The sequence below is a fragment of the Camellia sinensis genome, chromosome 3 (genome assembly GCF_055761805.1).
Source record: "Camellia sinensis isolate YWXY chromosome 3, ASM5576180v1, whole genome shotgun sequence".
Taxonomy (NCBI): domain Eukaryota; kingdom Viridiplantae; phylum Streptophyta; class Magnoliopsida; order Ericales; family Theaceae; genus Camellia; species Camellia sinensis.
Window position 1 is genome coordinate 109,648,695 of NC_138963.1, and position 11,257 is coordinate 109,659,951.

The following is an 11,257-nucleotide window of genomic DNA, read 5'->3' on the forward strand; positions in this document are numbered from 1 at the left end:
TATATAAGGAAAAATTCAGTATTGAAAAATATAATAGCACCAATCCAAAGATTAAAAAATTAATAAAGCTAGTGTTCATTTTCAAACAAAATGTAACAAATATGTTTCAACATGATGTGAGCCAAAAAAAAAAAAAAAAAAATCCAAAACTTTCCACAACTTGAGCATCCCAATATAAAGGCTTTGACTCCATGAAGTCCAACTTCTCCACTATCTTAAACTACTCCATGGGACAACATTGCATAAATTACTACTTTTCTTGACCTTTGTACTGATAATTTTTGAAGCAAAATTCATCATATCCATGAGGTGATAGTTGTGTTTCTATAATGTGATAACTCAACCCGTATTATGCTTAATTATGTATGTAATTATGTGTTTGATATGAATTTACAAGTTTAAGTATATGAATTATATGAATTTGGAATAATATCTGTTGAATATATCTGTTGCAATTGGAACTTTGAACTGAAAATTGAAAGTCTTAGAGGTGCGACAAGCCAAAACCGACTTCATATTTGTGATTAGCATGATTTATAGAGCTTACGGTGAAATTTTGAAAAATTACGATTTGTAATGTTTTAATTAGCCTAAATTATATATCTCTAGCTTTTTGGGTTCTTCATTTTGTTGAGAAACTTGCTAGATAGTGAGTTAGAGAGAGAGGAAGAGGAGAAGCTAGGATTTTACAAGAGATTCAAGGGGCAAACCCTAGATTTGAACTAAGGTATGATAATCTACTTATAATCTTTGCATATAGTTCATCTTTTGTTTGAAATGAAGAAGAAATTGGGAATTTTGAGTTAGGATTTTAGGTTGTGTAATAGATTGAACTAAATGCAAGAAATATTTTCATATTTGTTTGATTTGAGTCCAATCTTGTGATTAATGCATGAAATGAGCTCTAGATTGTGCATACAACAAATATTTGTTGAAGGATCATCCATGTTTTTATTTTTTGTTTTTTTATGTGTTTGAGCATGATCATGAAATTCATGAAGTTATGAAAAAGATGAGACCTTGATTTTGTTATTGACTCAAGATTGATGTGTTTGAGATGTAATTAACCTTGAATCATGTTAGTATATCATGTTTTTGGGTTAATTTATGTATTTGGGGTTGATAATGAGTTTGGGAAGTTTGCATTTTTGTGTCACTTTTGGACTGTCTGATTTTGCCTAGACCGCATGAGCGGCCACGGGTTCTGCATGAGTGGAACATGAACAAAAATAGGGAACTGCATTCTTTTTAACACACCGCTCGACCGGCCCAGTCGCCACACGAGCAGTCAAATTGGGCGCACGTGCGGCCAACCCTGTTTCAGCTTATACTCGGTAACTTTAGATAGGTATATCTCACACATTCGGACTCCGTTTTAGACGATTCTTGAGCCTAAATTCAAGCCCCGGAAGTCTAGTTTCCAATGGTGGCAGTCCCACTTCCAAATTCAAAGTACACAAATAGATATGCTCAAATAAGTGAAGGCTATTTATTTTCTTTTAATCGTTTCATGCCATTTTCTACCCTAACTAAGTTTCCTTTCGCTTCTTGCTATTTCCTTAAACCTTAAATATGTAAACATTATAATTTCAAAGAAAAACATATGAAATTGTTGTAGGACACATTAATTTAAGTCATGAACAGTTAAGGCCGTTTAAAGTACATCTTTGACACAAGCACTGTGAGTAATTTCTTTGTAACGGTATTTTCATATGAAATACTTTGGAATTGTGAAACTTATGCTTTGTATAAATTATGTGCCTTGATGAGTGTTTCTGAAATGATAAATATGCTTGAAATCTTCGGAGTAATTATGTTATGGCAAGTTTCTGAAAGAATGTTTTGATAAGAATGAATGAGTTTCTTTTTGAGCAACGATTATGATAAATTGAGAAAATGTACTTTGACCCTTAGCAATTGTTATTTGTCTATGATCTGTCTTGGACGTTTTGTACGAACTAATGATTCATTACTAACGTTTTGTATGATGTCAATCTTTAATGATTGTTCTGTATAGTTTCGATAGTAATCGTTTTGAACGAGCCATCAATGTGATGTTTTGTAAAAGCCATCTAAATTATGTTATGCACTAATATGGGTGTTTCGAATGAGGTCATTCTACATGAATGTTCTGTATGGTAAATTCAACAAGTTAAATAAGGCCTTCGGGTACTCTGCTACGACTTGGAGTTATGAAAGGTTTGATAATAAATGTTTGATACTATGTGATTTGAAACAAGCTTTAATGTGATTTGGAATTAGACTTAAATGTACCATATGATTGAAATGAAGGAACTTCATTAATATTTTATGACATGTGCAATGTGGACCTAAGGTTGTTCTGTTTTCGCTTATTATATGATTGGGCTCAAGGTCGCTTGTTATATGATTGGGCCCGAGGCCACTTGTTATCTGAATGGGGCCCGAGGCCGCTTGTTATCTGAATGGGCCCAAGGATACTTGTTATCTGATTGGGCTCGAGGCTGCATGTTATATGATTGGGCTCGAGGCTGCTAGTTATATAATTAGGCCCGAGGCTGTTTGTTATTTGATTGGGCCCGAGGCCGCTTGTTACCTGATTGGACTTAAGGCCGCTTGTTATATGATTAGGCCCAAGGCCACTTGTTATGTGATTGGGCCCGAGGTCGCTTATTATCTGATTGGGCCCGAGGCCGCTTGTTACTTGATTGGACTCGAGGCTGCTTGTTATATGATTAGGCCCAAGGCCACTTGTTATGTGATTGGGCCCGAGGTCGCTTGTTATCTGATTAGGCCCGAGGCTGCTTGTTATATGATTGGGCCCGAGGCCGTTTGTTATCTGATTGGGCTCGTGGTCGCTTGTTATATGATTGGGCCCGAGGCCCCTCGTTATCTTATTAGGCTCGAGGTCGCTTGTTATATGATTGGGCCTGAGCCGCTTGTTATCTAATTGGGCCCGAGGTCGCTTGTTATCTGATTGGACCCGAGGTCACTTATTATCTAATTGGGCTCAAGGCCGCTTGTTATTTGATTGGGCCCGAGGCCGTTTGTTATTTGATTGGGCCCGATGTTGCTTGTTGTATGATTGGGCCTGAGGCCACTTGTTGTATGATTGGGCTCGAGGTCACTTGTTATATGATTGGGCCCGAGGCCGCTTGTTATATGATTATGGCTATTTTGAGAACCTTATGATCATTTATTTACATTGCTTTGCTGTATTACTGCTCATTGAGCTTCGCTCACCCATTATTGTGTATGCACATGTAGGTGATCAACAACATGGAGCACACCCTAGAGTCAGCTTCAGGAGCCATTTTGTGACCCAATTGAGTCATGCCTTCGAGATAGAGTTTTCTCTTTGACTCACTCCACACCTTGACCTTATTTTTTTTTTGCTATTATAGTCTTGGGTTTGTAAACAATATGTGTAAATTTCTTGTGGCACTTATATATTTTTCTTGGGTATGTAAATGTGTTAATGTGCTATGAGGTTATCTTCATAATTTTTGCTCATGATTGGCACAACTCAATGGACTTCTCTTTATTATACGCTTCCGTTTATGGCCCAATTAGCATAAATATTCTGTATGATCGTTTGAGGCCTTCAGTAATCTACAGGTTACTGGCCGGTTATGACCTAAACTTTTAGGGGCGGGTTCGGGTCATGACAGAGTGGTATCAGAGTACGAGTTATGTAATAACCCAAAAATACGTAAAGGAAGTAGGGGTTAATGAGTTTTAATTCAACTATATCTATTGGAATTGAAGAACTATCTGTTGAGTTATGACTTTAAAACTAGAATTGACGACCTTTACTGTAACGATCTGAAATTTTTCCCTCCGCTCGAGCGGGGGGGAGTTGGCGCTCGAGCGGACTTTTGGGGTTTCCAGTAATTTTGCAGGCGGGTTGAAATTCTGGGAGTGGTGATTTTCTGCTCGAGCGTAGTAATGGTCGCTCGAGCGGATGGCTTTGTTGGTCTCCGCGCTCGAGCGCAAGGTTGGGCGCTCGAGCGGGCCGCCTGGTTAAGTTTGAACTTCTGAGGCACGTGGGCTCATTTTTGACATTCTTATTAGTGTATTTAGAATGTTCTTATCTTATTTTGGGGTATTGATTGAGGTGGTGGTATGATGGTAAAGTAAGATTGGATCAAAGAATATAATCCGGATAGCTATTCTACGATCATCTGTCACTCATTTGCCCTTTTCTTTTTCCACACTTTGAATTTGAATGTGACGTTAGAGCCATTGGAAAGCTTATTTCCGGGGCTTCAATTTGGACACAAAAACGACCTAAAACGGAGTCCGAATGGAAGAGTTATACCTGTTTGAAGTTTTGGAATCCGTGTTGGGAGCAGGTACGCTCGAGCATGAAGAAGGACGCTCGAGCGGGTTTCACGAGCACAGCAGCGTAAAAACGGGATTTTTGTACCATTTCTTATATTTTCTTCTTCCCTCTTCCTTCCTCTCTTCCTAGGTCCAAAAACCTAACCCTTAAACCTTTGATTTCATCCGTTCTCACCAACAATCCACCATGGATCATGCATCAAGGATGAAGAAGAAGTGAAGATCAACTTTTCCAACAGATTAGATTTTGAGATTTTCGAGAGGATGCTTTCGATCTAGCTTCTTTGCTTCCAATCTTGAGGTAGGGGGGTTCTCTTAGCCTTGAATGTTTATGATTCAAAGTGATTTTGTTGCCACTTTGGGATTTTGTTGACATTTTGGAATTTTGAGTTGATTATGGGTTAGAAACATTAATGGCTTGTTGTTTACTTACAAATGGGGTTTCCACTCCAATTTTCAAAGGATGTTGAATGTTTTTAGCATATTGATAAATAGTAATTGTTGATTTAAAGATTTAACTAAGAAAAGAGGAAAACCCCCAATTTTCTTTAAAACCCTAGGTTGATTAATGATGATAACCAATGATTTGGCCCAAATTGAAAGTAGAATAATGAAATTGAGGTATTGAATTATATGTGTTCAAGTTTAATTGGAATTTAGAAATGTTTGAAAATTATGTTTAAAAATTTGCGAATGAACTACGTTATGAACATTGTAATTCATGCTAATGTGAAGGGAAAATTGGGGAAATAATCTATGACTGACATGGATGATATGAACTCGGTTTTGGAATGTTGAAATGAGATTCAAGGGTTTATTTTGAATTATGTTGAATTGCAAATGGTGTTAATGAACTAAGTGGTGTTGACTTTGTTGGATTATGTTGTGATGACTACTATTGAATTGAATAGTGTTGTACTATGATGAATTATGTTTGAATTACGTGAATTGTGTAGGGTCAGCTACAGGGGCGGACCAAGCACCTGAACACTGTGAGTAGTAGTACTGTAATCGAACATTTACTTACCGTTAATAATTCTTATTATTATTAATATTCTGTTCCCTGCAAGTGATTATGTTAGCATTTATGGTGATGGGAAATCAGTACAAACTTGTGTGACTATTGAAAGAGCTGGATACATTGGTATAAGTCTGGAACTACTCTGCATTCCGGTTACATTTAACGATTATCTGTCATGTGCTATAATTTGTAAATTACTTGTGATTCCGCATAAGAATTGCGTACAAACTATTAATGCTGTGAAGTTGGTTAACAAGAAGAAATCGTGAATATAAGCCCATGTACCGGGAACATGATATTGAATGAGAACATGACGTTATACAATACCTTATACATGTTGCTTTGTATGTTAGTAACCGTTGAGAAATTATGTTGTTCTGTTTATCTGTTCCATTATGCTATGATATGAGATCTGTTAGACCTATTAATTTCTGGTATGGAACAAAGTGCTGTACGGAACTAAGTGCTGCAATGCGAGCCACCTCTAGAATCCGTACGAGCCACCTCTTGAGTCCATACATATGTGAACTGAATTTAAAGCCAATGTGAAAGTTATGAGGCCTATGGCCGTTCCGTGAAAGTTATGAGACTTATAGCCATTCTGTAACATCCGTGAGGCCTATGGCCAATTTGTGACATCTGGGCCTATGGCCATTCTGTATGATCAACTAGTATGAAACAAAGTGCTGCACGGAACTAAGTGCTGCTATGCGAGTCACCTCTAGAATCCGTGCGAGCCACCTCCTGAATTCATACATTCGTGAAAAGGGCTTTATGCCATTCTGTGTAAGGGTTTTATGCCATTCTGTTTAAAAACTAGACCTAAGGCTACTATGGAAATAATAACAAAATAAAGTTAACCATATGTCCTCTATTCTTATATATGTACATTGTAATTCAAGTTAATCATTAAATTGTTTACGTACTACTATTCACTGAGTTTGGCTCGCTTTATGTTATGTCTATTTCTGTAGGCACCCCATCGGGAGGTCAGTCTCAACCCATGTCATCCGTTCCTCTTATGTCAACCTCAGGGTATCCAGGCACTTACATGAAGGCAACTCATTTTGTGGAGTTTTGCCAAACTTTTGATTTCGTACCCTAATTATCTGTCTAAAGATGAAGTGTATATAATGCTTTTACCTTTCAATGCTTTTGTTATACGCCCAATCTCGAGGCCAAGGTCTATATATGTATATGTACGTAGTTAGAGTCTCAAATGCATGTCACTATATGTTTATTTGCTTTATGTTTTGTTTGTGATCCTGGCATAGTAGTGATAGCTCAATGGATGTTTCGTATGTTATTATATGATATTTTATATATATAATGCTTCCGTTCAGGCCCCATATCTTGTGCACATTGAGTTAAGTGTCCGTTTCTGAAGTAGTCATGCCCAAACTTTTAGGGGCAGGTTTAGGGTGTGACAAGTTATATCTCACACACGTGTCCATTTGAGCTATAAGAGTTGTAGAATGGATTTGAGGATTGCATTCATCTGTTAAATGTTCATTTATCTAATAAGTATTCAGTGTGCAATATCTGACAAGTATGCAATCATCTGTTACGTATGCATTTATTTGGTACGTGTTCTGTATGTTACTAGCTATCAAGGATATGATCAATTATGCACCCAAGATATGTGAAATCTGAATGTGAGAGCATGTGCTTATGTGTAAATATGCCTATTTTTATGCGTAACTTTCTGTATCTGTTAGAAAATAGTGAGAACAAGAGGGGTTGAACTAGAGGAGTCAACCTTCTCAAGACTAGACAAAATAGAAAGAATGATACATGAGATGGCGAAAAGTTTGGAACGACAACAAGAATGACAACAACAACGACAACAACAGCCGCCTCTAACCCCAATGCCAATACCACCTATGCATGAATATCAAGCGAATGACTGAATTATTGTATTGACAAAAGAGGTCAAGAAAATGAAACCACCACTGTTCCATGGAGGACTCCGAAACTCAATCCAAGAGAAAGCTAATGTGCGGAAATTAACAGAATACGTTGAGTTGTTAGATCGGGCATTGATGTCTGAAGTTAATATCAACCGATCTTCTATATGGAAGGGAAAAAGACAAAGTGCTGATGAGAACGAGGAATTTTTAAAGACCAAGAAATTGATGTCAGGAACGTCAAGCCAGGATGAACTCGCCCAAAGGAATGGTTCAACACCGATTTGTTTTGAATGTGGGAAAAAGCACCGGGGATTCTGTTATTGAATTTATGGAGCTTGTTATAGGTGTGGTAAGATGGGCCATACAGTGGGAAATTGTCCTTAGGCTAGACAGACAATGAATAGACCTACCGCTAGCTCAACTGGATTAGTGCCAATGATGAGACTTGTTACTACAAGAGTGAATACTAATCAAGGTACCTTTATTGATGTGAATGATTACCTATGTGTTACTTAATTTTGGACTGATATATATACCTTTGCTCGGAATGATTGTTATGTTACTTATTCCTATTGACTAGACTATCGAAACTATAATTCTATGATGATTATGCGACTTGGTTGAATATCTCGGATAGTGAACTCTATGCTATACTTAATTGTGAACCTGCACGCCTACATGTGGACTTATTTGAGAACTATTATATTGAATACGATATGATACCCATTGATATGACTTTGAGATGATATGAACCATCACGATATGACTATGATATAATTGTGAGAACTGATGAACTTAAAACAAATTGTGAGATTACCGATTCGTTTATCTAGATGATTTGATAATGACCTTTGGGACAAAAATTTGTTTGAGAATGATGGGATATAACTACATTTGATCTAATTACGTTACAAGGGAACTATGAATTGTTTATAAATGAATGACTAGGTTATGTCTACTAAGGGAAATGATAAACCGATAACTTAAACCTATTTTGAAGACTTTATTCGGACTGCCAATAGTAGACTATCTGATATGAACAATATATAAACCCACACCTCCGATTGATTGGGAACATATCTTAATACCATGGGTTTGATGGTTTTAGAGAATGGTTGTATCCAGGTCACCGTAACTTAAATCTGATGCGGGGGAATTGTTAACAATGGATTATATTGAAAGTGAACACTATTTGGGATCAAAAACCTCAACTACGTGGGAGTATATGGACTTAATACATTTTACTAATGACTGCTTTAGTACTACCGCACTATACAATTGATTCTATGGGATATTGGGATATATGAATTATGAACATTATGTGATTGACTACTTCAACATTGCATCTGTTACCAAGGGATTGATCTACGAATTTGCATTCCATTTTTGAAGACTTCTGAACAACATTGGATGATTGTGATGGATCATTGAACTGTGAACCGTTAAACGATTGAGATTTAAGTTGAACTTCTGTAGCAAAGTTGAATGGGGGAGAAACCACTTGGAAAAATGAGAATGATATGAGACTGAATGTCTACTTTGTATTTGACGCAAGGTAAATAAGTTTGGAGAACCAAACTTCCTAAAGGAGGGAAGACTGTGATAACCGAACTCGTATTACGCTTAATTATGCATGTAATTATGTGTTTGATATGAATTTGCAAGTTTAAGTATATGAATTATGTGAATTTGGAATAATATTTGTTGAATGTAGGAATATTTGTTGCAATTGGAACTTTGAACAGAAAATTGAAAGCCTTAGATGTGCGATAAGCCAAAACTGACTTCATATTTGTGATTAGCATGATTTATAGAGCTTACGGTGAAATTTTGAAAAATTACGATTCGTAATGTTTTAATTAGCCTAAATTATATATCTCTAGCTTCTTGGGTTCTTTATTTTGTTGAGAGACTTGCTAGAGAGTGAGTTAGAGAGAGAGAGGAAGAGGAGAAGCTAGGATTTTACAAGAGATTCAAGGGGCAAACCCTAGATTTGAACTAAGGTATGATAATCTACTTATAATCTTTGCATATAGTTCATCTTTTGTTTGAAATGAAGAAGAAATTGGGAATTTTGAGCTAGGATTTTAGGTTGTGTAATGGATTGAACTAAATTCAAGAAATCTCTTCATATTTGTTTGATTTGAGTCCAATCTTGTGATTAATGCATGAAATGAGCTCTAGATTGTGCATACAACAAAGATTTGTTGAAGGATCATCCATGTTTTTTTTTTTATGTGAAGGCTGTTTATTTTCTTTTAACCGTTTCATGCCATTTCCTGCCCTAACTTAGTTTCCTTTTGCTTCTTGCTATTTTCTTAAACATTAAATATGTAAACATGATACCTTGAATGAAAAACATACGAAATTGTTGTAGGAAACATTAATTTAAGTCATGAACATTTAGGGTCGTTTAAAGTACATCTTTGACACAAGCTTTATACGTTAATCACGTATAGAGAAGTTTAGCATTAAACACTGTAGACATCCCCGAACGTCCCAGGAGGGAATCCCGTTTTGTTCATTGGGCTTACTACAGCTCGAACTCAATGTCACGGTTCTGAATCTGATCTCACAAAGTGCAATGCAAGACCGATGAATCATCAAAGAGTCCAAATCCGACAAATCGTTTTGAAAAACTAGTTTTTAGAAAGTAGTGCCAAACATGGACTGCTTTGCCAGATATAGAGTCGCCACCTAAATATTTTATTTTGGGGGAATTTAGGAAACCCTGACTCGTGCCTAAGGCCACATGTCCGTTATCACCAAAGTTGCCTCGGCTCGGGAACTTGGGTACGATTGGAGAATGTCACTTCGTGAGCACCCCTGCTCGCCCAATCAAAGATCGGCCTCTACTAACCATGATATCGAGTTTTGAAAACATTATGTGCTCTTATTCCAGTTATTAGCCTAGAATTACTATGTGATGCACACAACATACAAGTATAGACTAGATCGTTTGAATTGGAACAAAACATTTCATGTTTGTTTATTTGAAAGATGGTTTGATGGTGCTACTCGCAAGTAGGCTAAGACGTGGATTTGCCACCCTCAAGTGGGCTTAAGAAAACATGATTTTGCCACTCTCAAGTGGGCTTAAAACTCTCAATTGGTGAATTGTTCCAATTCAAATAACCCAACCTTCACCCACAGACATTCAGGCAGTTATATCACATAAGCAAATAGCCTCATGGTAAGCATGCTATCATGGCAGTCACTCACATGTATGCAAGGATGCTAAAGCATAAATACTTACCGAGTACTCCAAGCCAAAGAAAGAAGCTAATTAGAAATCATGTATGAATCCTAACTATACTGAAATACCTAATGCAATACATGTAAAAATGCAACTAAGATAGGCTCGACTATTCTAAAATGGCATATGAAATGCAACAACTGATACACACATTCAACTCGGAATTGAAATACAATGCAGTTAGTATGATGCGCCGAGCCCGGTGCATGCAAGACTGATAAATGGATGCAAACATGCGAGCATAAGTATGCTAATTGAAACATGCTCTAAACTAACCATCATAAGCTGGTAAATAAAAGGGAGAAAGACGTGGGGTTGGAAGGCATGCATCACACACACACGCATGCTTATTACAACATTGCCCTCCTCGGAGGGTTCGAATGAATAGTACAGAATAAACTAGCTAATCTAAGCTAATTAAACTAATCATTACACAACATTAATTAATTAACGAATTAACTAAGTAAGGAAACTAGCATGCAAACTAAACAAAATGGACTGCCTCAGCTCTGTTCCGAATGATAGGGATGCATGCATTCTCAAGTCGTCTTGTCAGGAAATCCATCGCGATGCCCCGATTTACCTCTGTTTGCAACTGGTCCCAGAACACTGTACAAAGCTCCAGAAGGCTACTGACTAGTTTTTGCTACTGGTTTTCGGTTTGCTGCAACAGAGAGCGAGAAAGGGGCATGGCAAAGTATTTTCAACATATGTATGCATGACCACTCTCCCCATCATTGCACAAGC